General features: G+C 43.7%; 1 protein-coding gene across 3 annotated transcripts in view; it reads right to left on the bottom strand.

Annotated features, from left to right (window-relative positions):
* The window catches only part of AMOTL1 (angiomotin like 1), a 147196-nt gene that overhangs the window by 46185 nt on the left and 89001 nt on the right, over positions 1–12010 (bottom strand). The window lies entirely within an intron of this gene.

The following is a 12010-nucleotide window of genomic DNA, read 5'->3' as shown; positions in this document are numbered from 1 at the left end:
ATAGCCAGCAAAGCAATAAAAGCTAAGATCAGAGGGATAGACAAGGGCCTTTGCAAACCAAGGCCAGGCCTTCCTTTAGGGTGTAAACAGCGGCCAGTGGAGAAGCTGCCTTTACTCTGACTTCTGTATAGAAGGCACGTAGGGCGGCAGGAATGGACAAAAGGCGACCACCAAGGAGGTCTCGGTGTGGTCTGGGTGGGAGCTGATGAAGGCGCACAAAGTAGTACAAGAAAAGAAATAACAGATGGATTTGGGCTATGTTGTATGTATAATGGGTGGAGGGAAAGAAAGGGAAGAAAGATTTAAAAAATTACTCCTAGAATCTGAACTCACAAATGAACAGAGGCACTATTATGAAATGGGGAAGTCCTGGGAAAGGAAATAATTTTTTGTGTTTTGATTTGCTGGGGTGAGGAGGTCTGCAAACCAAAAGTCTAGTTTTAGCCACGTTAATAGGAGCACACAGAGGTGTCCCTTAATTGGTCAGATTCCGGGTACTAAGTCTTACATGTAGATCATGAATTTCCACCCCGTCTCCACTCCCCAGCAACCCCCCTCACTGCTCTGAACCCGTTTCCCAAGAACCGCTGCACTTTTGGTCGGCCTAAGCTAGGGCCGTTGTGACAACAACCTCCACAAGTACACACAGCAAAGACGGTCTCCATACCTAGTTCTCCAAGCACAGCTGCCTCTCTTTGGCAGAGACTGGGGGAGACGAGATTTCTTGTTGACCCCCCTCAACCTTCAGGTCTCAATCTGGGAACTGGGGCACTAAGAATTACCAGTAACCCCAAAGTGATCAACATTCTGAGCTCTCAGGATACCCCCATTTTCCCCAGGAGGTCACTTGGCCTTGTATTTTCAATAGACCTGCTGCAATGTTTTTGGACCCTGTCAGCCTCCAGACCTCTCATTTTATAAGCATTTCTTGTAGCCAAGGTTCCCGTGAATGCTGACTCTCAGCAGCTAAATGTCAAATTCTAGAAGACAATTTGACCAGAGTTGTCATAGCCCTCCCCACATGGAAATGCAGGCACTCATAAAGATGACCACAGAATAAACCCAGCGGGTCTAGCAGAGTAACTAACCACAGGCCTTGCTTAGGTAGCTTATGAACATCAGAGGCTCCACCTGAGCTCGAAAGATAGCTCCCAACTCGATTTCCTTACACCTTCCATCCAGGTGCCCTTCTATGGCCTGTGAAAACACCCGTACCCAAGCTCCCCAAAGCAGGGTGAACCATGGAGCTCAAAGTGACTCTCTGCTCCGGAACTGAGCTTCACCCCCCAGTCATCCTCAGATTTCAGAAAAGAGTGAAGTCAGATGTAAACTGTGCCCCCCCCACACACCTATTACATAAGATGTTGCCATCCCCTTGGAAATAAAATGCTTCTGCATTTTGATGAATCTGGGCCCCTTCCACACTGAAGTGTGTGAATGTCAGCCCATGTGTATGAGGAGGTGTGTGTGTATGAGGTCCGACCCCGTCCCAAGGGTGCAATGTCCCCGAGTGCCACTCAAAATGCCCAGCCTTCACCCCAGATTACAGGTCCTCCTATCAGGCAAGAACTCAAACCGCTCCCCCCACCCTGATCTGGTACTGAATAAAGTGCATTCCTGAATAAGGCTGGCTAGATACTACTGCACATTTTTCATGAAAAGAGGTTACCTTGGCAAATGGCAGAATAACCACAAATTACATGGCCTCAATTCTAAGGCAGGAGCGCACTCCCATTTCCTAAGCACTCCCTTCGCATTGCATCCAATGCAAGGCACAAACACAGCAGTCCCCTTGGAGCTGTGGGGCCCAGGTGACCTACAGTCCTGTGTTATGAAGCATCAGGGCTTCCCTCTGACCCACACAGCTTTGGGCTGGGGCTTATCTTTTGTTTTGTATTGAACTGTGAGATTTGGAACTCACTGATGGTCGTTGATGGGCTTATCTTCTCAGTTATCTTTCTCTATTATATAAGAAAAAAGAAGTGCTTTCTTTTTTTTTAAATTTTATTTAGTTACTTTTCAAGTACATTTTTTTTTATCTATTTCTCCCATCCCCCCCCCCGCCCAGTCTCCCCCCTCCCTCCCATTCCCCCCACCCCCCCAGTCCTCATCTCTGTGTCTTTCATACTTGTTCCTCAAAGTCCCTCCCCCTTTTTCCCCTTAAGTTCCCTTCCCTCTCCCCTCTGGTCGCTGCCCACTTGTTCTCTATTTCAGTGTCTTTGTTTTTATTCTGTTTGCTTGTTTGTTTTACTCTTTAGCTTCCTGTCAAAGGTGAGATCATATGGTATTTGTTCTTAATGCCAGCCTAAGTCCTCTGTGATGGTGACTAGTTAGTTACCTGAGTGGCAGTGCAGAAAAAGGGTGTTCGCCAAAGCTTAAGGGGCAGGAAAGGACGGGCTTTTCCAAAACGGGAAGTCTTCTGTTAAGCGAGAACACTGGCCTCATATATAACTGTTACACATTCAATGAACTCCACATGACAAAGGATGACGTGCAGGCAGGGGAGCAAACCTCTGTTCTGCCCCACTCCTCGGCCATCTGGGGCAGGTCTGAGCTTGGTGTAAATGACGGGGGAAGAGTGTTGGGAAAGAATAGGAACATTTCACACGAGGTCATACCAGTGCTATGACCTTGGGGACACAGAGAAAAGGAAAAAAGAGGTACTGGAACCATCATTTATGGAGAAACTACCAGCACATGGAATTCCATGCTATAACTGTCTGTTGGTGAGCCTATTTCCCCTCTTCGATTGGGAAGTGGAGAGCTAGCTGATTTGATATCATGGGTCTCGGTTTCCTGGGGCTATGTGCCATTTAGCTCATTGTTAAAGGACTTAAGGAGTTACTATGTATAAAGCCAGGCACAAAGTAAACCCTGGACTAATGTTCGCCACTAACCACCATTACTGTAATTACCACTGGTAACCCACAGCCTCAACACAGAGCCCACGCCGAGTGTGACATTCATGAGGCGTCCAACAAAAATTGTTACGGTCACCATTTATTGGGCACTTATTACATTCCAGCCACTGTGGTGTGCACTGCTACACACATCGTCTCCTGATGACCTACATAACTGCCCTACAAAATAAGTATCACTGCCAGCCTATTTGCGTGAAAAAACAAGGCATGGGATGGTAACTTGCAAAACTTTGACCACATGGGTGGTAAGAGTAGGTTTACAGTCGTGAGTACATGAAACAGGCTATTTCTTGTATTATCATGTATTAATTATTATACTATTTGCCATACAAACTGTAAACCTACTTTTGCCCACCCCTGTGAGACAGAGATACTAGGAACATAAAGGAGATCTAAGCCCAGACTTTCTGATTCCAGGATCTATGCGGTTTGCCATTTCCCTGCGGTTTGCCACTTCCCTGCACCGGCGAAAGCAGAGAGGGCAGGCAGCCCCCCGGGGCCCTCCGCCCCTGGGTTCTTGTGGCCCAGCCCAAGCCACCACCATGTGCCACGGCCATGTCCGTAACTCACTCCCCAGCACAAAAGCATGAGACTCTTTGGAGGCTCCGGCAGCCTCAGGGAAAACACGCCAGCTAGAAACCTGCCTGAGTTGCCTCTTCGACTGTTACTTCCATTCAACATTATTTTCACAGAAGGTCTTCTCTACAAAGAGCATTCAACTAACATTTATCGAGGTCTACATCATCTACACCATCTACACCAAATTTCATCACCTTGCTTAATCCTTAGGAAAACTGAGGCAGAGGCAGGCACCACCAATGTGTCCTGCTCCTTTGCTCAGGGAACCCAATGAGCCTTGGGGACACTGCAGAAAGCAACCCTTTTCCATCTGCCACCGAACTACCCAGTGATTTAAATATGTCTGAGCAGGGCCTCTTCTCCCCACGTCCACAGGGACGTATTAAAAGCAAGAATCACAGCATTTAAAGAGCCACATCCAAGACACAAAACAGAGGCCCTACGGGGAAGTCCTGTGGGCTGGTCCTCCACCGTCCGCGGCCTGGACCAGGCTGTGTGCCGCCCCACCCCGGAATCCACACCATTTTCCCTCCGGACTTAGAACCTTGCCTGAAGCACTCTCCTGACAATCTACCAGCACTGGCTAAGGCCGTGTTTTTTTTCCTCTCTTGAATTTTTATTTAAGTGTAATATTATTTAATTTTTCAAATGCATGTGTCTTTTCTCCCTAATTATTAGCATGACTATGGTTTGAGGGTAGAAAATTATGACTTACACTACTAAGTTGATAGCCATCAAACTGTTGTCAGCTGACTTGACCGCAAATGCAAGAGCAAGTTAGGAGACCACATATGCTTGATGCGCTTTCAAAGAATGGAGAAACCTTCAACATTGTATTACTGAGGAAGAGGCGTCTGGTATTTAGACTTGTTCTGGATAACACAGGTGGAACCTCACATCATGATGGTACCAATATAACAACAAGGCTCCATGCCACTGTCCTTCTCATGTATTTGGGGTCACAAAATGCAGCTCAAAACTAGAGTGATGATGCTCTTTAGATTAGGAAAACAAGGTCACTGGTGACATCTAATCAACCATTAGCTCCTCTCTGCATACAAGCTTCATATACAAGCTTGTTTATTAAATTTATGTATTTACATTATACCTGTATGTAAATGTTCCATGCATAACACTGTACATCCACTGTCTAATTCTCTCAAGCTTGGGTACTCACTACTCCAACATCATATATTATTGTCCTATTCATAAAGCATACATGCTAAGGCTCAGAAGATTCATGAACCAGAGGTCCCAGTTCTTACACAGCAAAAAACTGGGCTGTCACCTGGGGGTCTCGAACCCACTAAACTGTACCTCACCAGGGCTTTCTTCTCCCCACACTGGTACAGGACAGCGCTGGTCCTTCATACGGGGGCTCTTTTTTCTGGTCCTGCTTCTTTCTAGCCATGTAACCGTACTTGCACCCACTTCTCAGAGTTGTAAGCATTAAATGAGATAATGCGTATAAAGCATTGCACATGGTGTGGCGTCTATCTCTAGGAAAGAAGTTAGTAACTGTTAGCCTCTACTGTTTTATCACACATTGCTCATGGGTATTAGGAGAAAGGAAAGAAGCCTCCCCTGGTTATCCCTTCCTTGTCAGACACCGCGTGGTGAGAAGCACAGCCCCAAGTCCTAAAGCCTCAATGAAGAATCGAAGTGGCCTTGAGCACCTTAGAATCTCCCACTTCTGCAGTTTTCTCCCAATGCAAAGCAGAACAAGAGCATAGCCTCACGATGACACCCGCACACTCTCGGGCACAGACCCTCGCCTCCCTCCAGGCCTGTGCCATCCAGAACAGCAGCCGCAGCCACGCGTGCCTCCCGAACACCAGAAATGTGGCCAGCCTGAACCACGACGTGCAGGAGGTATAAAATACACATCACATGTAAACACTTAGTACAAAAAATGTAAAATATCTCATTAGTAGGTTGTTTTATTGAAGTACTATTTTGGATATAATGGATTAACTAAAACCTGTATGGTTTTTTAATTTTTTTTTAATTTGTTTATTTTTAGACAGAGGGGAAGGGAGGGAGAATGAGAGGAAGAGAAACATCACTGTGTGGTGGCCTCTCATGCACCCCCTACTGGGACCTGGCTCACAACCCAGGCATGTGCCATAGGTTTGGGATTCAACCAGAGACCCTTTGGTTCACAGGCTGGCACTCAATCCACTGAGCCACACCAGCCAGGGCTAACTAAAACCTGTTTTAAAAAATGTTTTATATGGGTTAATGAAATATGTTTTAAAATAACTTCATCTGTTTAGGTGTGGCTGCTAGAAAGTTTTTCATTAGACCTGTGGGTCTAATAATAACATTGTATTTCTGTTAGCACTGCTGTAGACCGTGCTGCCCGTGGGCCATGAGGCCCCATTTTTGGAGAGATAATTCCAGAGTTCTGCAGGCATCAGAGCGTTTCATCAAACAGAGCAGCAGTCCCCACCCTCCTGGCCCCAGATCCCCAAGCATCAATGGTGATCAATATAGTAAACCAGATGTTTATCTACAATTAGGCCATTATGCTAATGTTTAATAAATATGGGTCCTGTGGCTGACAAAAAATTTTCAAAACATGGCAGGAAAAAGAACATCAATGGATAAATAGATGGAGGATGTGATCAACTAATTTGAAGGACAAATGCAAGCAGCTGGTACATTTCCCAAAGGGAACGTAGTAATAGAGAAATAAAGTCAAAACAACTTTTTTCAGTTTATCGACACTAACAATTCAGTTCAACAAGCTTTTACTGAACTCCTAGGTAAAGATTTCTTTTTAAATTCTCAAGATATAATACATAAAAGCAAAAAAGAGAGAGAAAGAGAGAAACTCATGGATACAGACAACAGTGTGGTGATCGCCGGGGCATAAATGGTGGTGGACGGAGACCTGACTCGGGGCGGTGGACACGCACAGAGCACAGATGACGTGCTGTGGAACTGTGCGCCCGGGGCCTGTGGGATCTGATCACCAGTGCCACCCCAGTACATTCAGTAAAAAGGAAAAAAGAGATAATTCTTATGAGGGTTTCATTAGAAAAATGACTAGAAGGAACGATGATGAAAGTTCAGAGTGACTCTCTTCAAGTGACGCGATTATGAGTTTCCTTTTGGTGTTTCATCTCTTTCTATTCTTTATGTAATTTCTACATTGAATGTGGATGGCTACTTGAAAAAACATTTCATAATCTAAGCAATACATGTACATTATAAAAATTTAAAACTAAAAACTAAAAAACTATTGTTATTTTAATAATCAGAGGGAAGTAAACACAGAAAAATAAAAATTAAAAAATGAGATGAAATAATAAAAATCTTTTTAACTAGGAAGAGGTTCAAATTTTAAGACTTCTCACTAAGAATATTGAGCTGGCCAAAAGTTTGTTTGGTTTTTCCCGGAAGATGGCTCTAAGTAGCACTTCTTTGTCTTTAACTTCATTGGAAACAGTTTTGTTAGATTGTATGGTAACAGCTGTCTTATTAGCATACATTTAAGAAACAGAGAAATTGGTGAATTTTTGGCGTTGGCATTTTAATGTTGAAGATGGAAGAAAGAAAATATGTAACATTTTCAGCATATAATGCTTTATCATTTCAAGAAAGGTAAAAACACAACTGAAACACACAACAAGATCTGTGCAGTGTGTGGAGAAGGTGCTGTGGCCGATCAAACGTGTCAGATGTGGTTTGTTAAGTTCCGTGCTGGACATTTCTCACTGATGATGCTCCATGGTCAAGTAGATCAGTTGAAGTTGACAGTGATCAAATCAAGACATTAATTGAGAACAATTAATATTCTACCACATAGGAGATAGCTGACATACTCAAAATATCCAAATCAACAGTATTATTGCTGAAAATGGAAAATGCATCTCTCTGGAAAAAATAAAACAGACTTTTTGGCCAACTCAATACCTCATTTTACATAGAGCTTTCCAACTTACGATATTTCCTTATACTTTTCTGACCTTCAAGGTAACATAATAAGCAGAATATTTAACAGTGCTTATCTTTGGATAATGGGACTGTGGGCAATTTTCATTTTCCTTCTTTGGCTTTTTTTTTGGTGAAGGAAAGGAGCAGAAAGTACATATACTTTAAAATTTTCTACGATGAACAAGTTTTATTTATGCAGGGAAGAACAGTGATTAGTTTCAAGAAAATTCAGCCATGACAAGGTACAGATAAGAAAACCGAGACTCAAAGAACTTACGAAATTTGTCACAAAGTAGAAGAGCCTAAACTGAAAGCCCATTGAATCTTATTTTCCCAAACCCTCAGCTTCCCGAGTTGTCGCCTTGGTCTGTGCAGACCCCGTAAACCACAGTTCATATTCAGACTGTACTCTTGGGTAAACTTACTTCATAATTATTGCTATGCAGGATGGATACAGATAATCCTCTTGTTTGGAGAAGTCACTCATTTAATTCGCTACAGCTGGAACTGTGTTAGGTTTCCTGAGAAAGTAACCTGAACTTGACCCTAGCCTTTTGAAATTCCCATACTGCAGAGATGTTTCTCAGGATAAACAGGGCATTTTACTTGGCTCACCCAGCTATAATTCAGTTTACAAATTGGAGAAACTCGTGAGTTCTTAGGTTGGTATTCAAAACACATGTTTAGCTGGTGGAATTTAAATAAGGCTTTACAGCCTCATTTTTGTTAAGGGATAGTTTTTAATCCAGCAGCCATGGGTCTGTCTGGCTTACCTTCTGGTTCCACCCAGCAATTGATTTTCACAACTATTTAAACTGCAAATCATAATTCACTACAATGGAAACATACACTAACTCCAAAAATTCTCCTTCCTCTTCCAGCCATTTCTGACTCAAGTTAAGGCAGGACCACCAAACATTCTTTCTTACACTACAGCACATTCCAAACCTCAAGCTCACCGAGAGCATGACCTGCTCTTTAGCACACGTCTTTATGCGTGTTCATGGTTTAACCTACATCCTGGCTGCACTGCACGAACGTCGGTTTCCTGGGGAGAGGCGTTCTCTCTAATTTGCCACATGGCCTCCTGGGCTCGGTGCCCCTTTGCTGCCTCCATCCTCCTCGCACTGTCATTCCCCACGGTCTTGAGAGAATGTCAGTAACTTTGACTCCATCTCAAATAAAACCAAACCAGGAGCTTTTCTGGGTGGAAAATGCACATTGTTGTTTTTTTCTTTTTAAGAAAAATGTCAGTGATCTGGGGGACTGGCCGCACCTTAGGTTCCCTCCCTTAAGGCAGGACACTGCATGGCTCCTGGGCGGATGGGGAGGGTGGGGTGGTGCGGGAGAGAGTAGAGCAAGCGCACTCTGTGGGAGGGCATCTGCCTCGGACATCATCTTCCACGATGTTTTTTATCAGCTCAACAGAAGCGCATTTTAAGCTTTTATAAAGCATCTTTCTACATGCTAAAACTTAAATTCACATATTCATAGGTGGATAAAATATTAATAATGACAGTTACCACTCTTCTCTGCTTCCAGGGAGTTAGTAAGTCAAACTCCCCATGCTGAATGGGCAAGATTCAGCCCAGGTAGAGGGCAAGAAAGGCAATGGAGAGGCTCAAAGAGTGGAAAAAGGCTCTTTTTACCAACAGCAATGACTTTTTCCAAACTCATACTACCTGAACACAAAAATTAATCACCAAAATAGGGCTTATTCTCCATAACTGAAACATTCTGCTAAAAATCGGCTAAGGCAATAAACAATACTGTCCCGAGTCCTCACTTGCAAACGACAGCAAATTCACTCGAGACAGACTCAAGTTCACAGCCACAGCTGTCGGCAAGGTTAAGTTTGACATCCGGAGAGAAAGGGTACCCGGAGGACTTTCCTCCCAGAGTCTGGAATACTTAATCAGTATCCTGGTCTTCCTGAAAAGAGCCAGAGGGGTGGGCGGAGTCCAGGCTGGGCACCAGGTGTGACATACAAACTCACAAGATGAGTGACACCAAGTGGACATGTACCCGTCTGCCTCCACCTGCAGGGCATGACAAACACCCAGGTCTGCTCCTGGCCACGATGCACTTTGGAACTGGTGCCCGTGACTAAATTACTTTACTCTCTCTCTCTAAGCCTAAGTTGTTTTTTTTTTTTAAGTTTATTCATTGATTTTTTTTAGAGAGAGGAAGGGAGGGAGAAAGAGAGGGAGAGAAACATTTCTGCACTGGAGAGGGAGAGACAAACATCTCTCCCTCCGCAGTGGCCCCTACTGGGGACCTGGCTAAGCCTAAGTTTGTCATCTGTGAGAACAGGGACATCTGCAGCATGCGCCCCTTAGGACTGGTGTGAAGATTAAGAACAACCCACACAAAATGCCCGGCACACGGTGGACGCTTGCAAGGTGAGTCCTCCGGCTACCTCCTCCGCTCCGTCGTTACCTGCTAAGGGTGGAAGCGGAATTCTAGAAACTGGGACATTAGAGCAACCGTTAGAGAACACACAGGTTTCCGTTTACTTTGAATCCATCAAACATATGTATCAAATCAAATGAACACAAACATAAAGAACCAATACTCCAGGTCAAATAAACCTAACTACCAAAATTTAGCATAGCTGATAATTGTGAATTAAATAAGGAGTTAATACTGATTAGCAAAGCTTTTCTAATTATAATGACCTAATGTTGGTCAAAGTACAGTGAAACAGGCACTGTAACATTCTTACAAAGTTATCCAGTGTCAGAAGTCATTAAATATTCATTACAATTTTACCCAATAATTGCATTTCTAAATAGTGATTATTAAAATTTGATACACATGACGATGTTCACAACGTTATTTATAAAGCAATGTAAATTATATACCTTATGAAATGCAGCAATAAAAAGGTGAAAACCATCACCATGAGAAAAATGTGATAAAATACTATCTAAAAAAAGCTAAGATACTAAACTGAGTAGAATCTATGATTATAACATAAAAAATTAATTTGTATAGGAAAATATTAATAGTGGTTATATTAAGGAAGTAGTGTATTTTAAGTAATTTTTTAGCAATTTTACTTCCCACTTTAGAAATATGGGCAGGTTTTTTTGCAAAATAAACATGCATTTGACTACTGTACTCCAAACTGCTTTGATAAAAATCAGATCATCCACTGATACTCATTTCATGCATTCTCTTCCGTGAACAGGACAGATGGTATAAGCCAACTTGCAGCTTCTGAAAGTGCTGTTTTCACAGATTAACATCGAAACGTTTGCCTTTTTTTTTTCCCCAGAGGAATAATTCTCCGTAGAACAGCCTGTCCCATCCTCACCCTGCCTTCACTTCTACCCATTTCCACTTTCAAGTTGAAGAAAGAGGAAGATGGAGCCGAACGAACCAGAGCCTTTACCCACGGCCGGCTCTTGTTCCCCGGGGTCCCCACCAGCTACCTTGGTGAGGTCACCGTAGTGCCTCCGCCTCCAGCAGCCTCACTGATGGAGGTTTGTAGCTCACCCACAACGAACACTGGGGAAGAGCACCAGGCCTTCACTAGTGGCCTCTCCGTGGTGTTTCCCACGAAAAGGGCCTAAAGTGCTTTACAGTAATCCACCCACATCTCCATCTTTAGCAGATCAGAGCAGGTGAGAGAATAAATATTAGCAGAACATCGAGCCCATTTCTGAAGCATCAGGCAAGGAGATGGACTCCGTTACTGCACTCAGAGGCCATCCTTCTCATCCAGAAGTCTATGATATATTGACCCAGCATCCGGCAGCCTCCTCAACCATCGCCATTTAGGACAGATAACCCTTTAAGCACAAGGGAATATGTCAGTGAAACTGGAGAGTCCTGCCCATCTTCTGGGGCAAAGACAGCTTGAACCTCACTCACTGCTGAGTTTCAGAGCCAACCCTTGGAGTTTGGGCCACAGAGAAAGCATCTGAAGCAGGACTGGTGTGGATGCAACTTTGTGTACCCTGTCGGCCGAGAGCTGTGCCGCTGGAGCCATGCTGGCTGGCTGGCATGGCCAGGCTCACAAAGGGGCCTTGTAGTGCCGGGGCCCGGCCTCAATGGCCTGTCTGTTACGTCTCCTAGGACATTCTGATGTCATGCACAACCAGCTGCCAAGCTTGGCTGGTGACTCAAGTTCCTCATACACGTCCTCTTTTTTTGACGTCACAAACTTGAGACAAATGACTCTCCACAAATAAAGGAATAGATCTCCAAGAAGTGCTTCCCTCCTCGCCTTCCTATGTCTCCCACCTTATATCACACCCATTGCCAAGTGACAAAAAGCAAACGTTAAAAAAGAAGGAAAATGATTTAAAAATAGAAAAAATAAATATCTTCCTAAAAAAGTAGCAGCAAACCAATCCACATTATGCACTGCCATTTAACAAACAGTTAAGGCAAAGGGAAGGAAGAGACTGCATTTGGGGATATTTTAACCTTCTTGGCAAGCTCTAGAGGTTGAGTTAAACATTCAGGAAAAATGAAATGTCACAAACCAAACACTGATACCATTCTAGGGTAAACACCAAGGATTATTTTAAACTATGGTGAATCAATGTGGTACAAAT

This window comes from Artibeus jamaicensis, unplaced genomic scaffold, assembly GCF_021234435.1.
Source record: "Artibeus jamaicensis isolate MK-2021 breed Jamaican fruit bat unplaced genomic scaffold, CSHL_Jam_final contig_585, whole genome shotgun sequence".
Classification (NCBI taxonomy): domain Eukaryota; kingdom Metazoa; phylum Chordata; class Mammalia; order Chiroptera; family Phyllostomidae; genus Artibeus; species Artibeus jamaicensis.
The sequence above is the reverse complement of the archived record's forward strand: the minus strand, read 5'-3'. Positions and strand labels throughout refer to the sequence as shown.